Below are 2,436 nucleotides of genomic sequence, written 5' to 3'. Positions count from 1 at the left end.
TGGAATCTGGTAGAGCATTGTTTCTTTAGGTTGTCTCTAGCTGCTGGTTATGTGTTGATTTGTTTTGTCTTGGTTTTATGGCTTAATATTTTGAACAGGTGAAGCTGGTGTATTTTATTTTATTATTGATTCAGTATGTTGGGTTGCTCTGCTGTTTTCTTTGTGATGGTGGAATCACTGGAATGTGGATATGAGGTTCTGTTTTTCGTAAACAGGGTTTAGAGTCTGAAACGTGAGGCTTTATGGTAATTGGCTGAATCTGGTTTCTTCTATTGAATGAGTGAAGTTATTGGCGGAGAAGGTGGGAGCAGAAGAAGGAAAGCTTGGTGTTGCTAGGGTAGGTTTCTAGGGCTTTGCACAGGCTATTATTGATGACATAGTTATTTACAAGACCGCAGCTCAATCTCAGGAAAGATTCCTGTTTTTAGGGAGTCGCCACATTCTGCCAGGCTCAGGCACACTCAAAACCCCGCTTCCGAGTCCCCTCGGCACCAAAAAGCTGATCCAAGGCCAATTCCTGGGACCTCACTCAGCCGCGGCTTCCTCTCTCTCCCTGCCGCATCTGCCCATGGTGCTGGCACAATCCCGCCAGATGGCTAATGGCTCGGGAATTTGTCTGTGATACCGAACACCCTCAGCACCAAAGATGCGTGGGATTTCAGCTGTGTTGAAGTTGAGGGAATATCTGCTAGTAAACTGTGGTCCCAATATCAGTGACAAAGACAAGCACAATGTCTCCCAGGCTGACCCAATCCCACTCAGTGACCCACTGAGAGGGGATCGAGCTCACCCTCCTGGTGCAACAGTGAGCTCTCTGTTTTAGTTTCAGTGGTGCTGTGTGTGCATGTTTGCACTTAGTTGACCCAAATTACTGATAAAATCAGGTGCTGGAGGAAGATCCTTGGGGATGTTTGCTGGGATGTTGGTGTGGTCATTGGTATGCTGATATAGAGTGTCTTCTTTCTTGGTTCACGGGGATCTCAGGTGGCTGCCCTTGCCCACCAGTCAGTGACTGCCCCAGGGAAGTTTCCAATGGTCTCTCTCAGCTGCCTGTCCATCCTCTGCCAGCTAGCTCTTTCTTAAATTATCTCCCTGTGCCTTTCCTCTAATTCTGCTTTTTTGTGTTTGGTGTACTCTGATTCAGTGAGCTATTCAGAGCACCAAAATCCCTAATTCAAAATGCTGTACCTAGTTTTTCAAGCACTTAGATGCTAGAGGGACTCCATTTTGAATCCTTAATGCCATTTTTTAAACTACCTGTGTCCCATGATAATGGAAGATCCTTGAAGATCAACAGACAATGAAAAAGTAAAATAAAATAAGTAGAATATATAGTGTCAAATGGTAATAAATGTTACAGAGGAAAGCAGCAGGGAAGGGATACAAGGAGTACTGGTGGGGGGTGCTGTTTTAAACAGAGCAGTTGGGGTGATCCTTGCTGAGAAAATGACATTTGAGCAAAGACCCAAGGGAACTGAGTGAACCATGAGGGTATCTGGAGAAAAAAATTCCAGGCAAAGGAAATGGCAAGTATAAAGGCCCTGAGGTGGAGATATGAGAGAATGTTAGAGGAACAGCAAAGTCTTTGGATTTGGAACAGAGTGAGTAAGGGGGAGAGTGGTAGGAGAGGAAGTCAGAGAGGTCAGGGGAGACAGATAGTGCAGCGCTTTGTTGACCATTTTAAAGACTATAGACATTACAAGATTTTGAGATGAGGAGGATCATGATCTGACTGAAATGTATCAAAAGCTTTAGGAACAAGGGAAGAAGTAGAGAGACCAGGAAGAAGACCCTCCAGTGATCCACATGAGAAGTAATGGTGGCTCAGAACAAGGGTGGAAGCAGTGGTGATGGTGAGAAGTTGTTGGATTCTGAATATATTCTAAAAATGAAACTGGTATGACTTCGTGATGTCACCTTACATGAAAGGTGTGAGAGAAGGAGAGGAGCAAGGAACAAGAGCCCCCAAAGCCCTGAGAGGGAATGATTGGTGAGGTTGTAACAGGTCCAGGAGAGCCAGCTGACACAGAGCCAATGAAGATTTCATGAGAGATGGTATTAGCAAGAGTGTAGGATGTCCTAGATAGAGTGGGAGAACAATGTGGAACAAAGCTCAAAATCATTTAGGGGAAAAAAAAAGGGACCATGTTGGCTGGCCTGATACAGCCTGGTGGAACCCCTGAGACTATGGCCCATAGGTGCTCTTCATGTCTGGATTTGAACCCACTCCTGTGGCTTCCAGCCAAAAAAAGACAGGCATGTGAGGTCAACATTTACATTAGGTAGTTACACTCCTTGAAGAGATTAATCGTGGTAGAAAAGAAGAGCTATGTATGCACAGGGAGACAGCTGAGGGGGCAGGGTTGCATGGGATGAAAGGACACAGGGAAGTTTTAACTATGGGGAGGAAATGGGAAGAGAGCTGTTGTATTGTGG

Source organism: Orycteropus afer, unplaced genomic scaffold (genome assembly GCF_000298275.1).
Source record: "Orycteropus afer afer isolate SDZICR_OR568_19922 unplaced genomic scaffold, OryAfe1.0 scaffold01140, whole genome shotgun sequence".
Classification (NCBI taxonomy): Eukaryota; Metazoa; Chordata; class Mammalia; order Tubulidentata; family Orycteropodidae; genus Orycteropus; species Orycteropus afer.
This window is presented reverse-complemented; position numbering follows the sequence as displayed.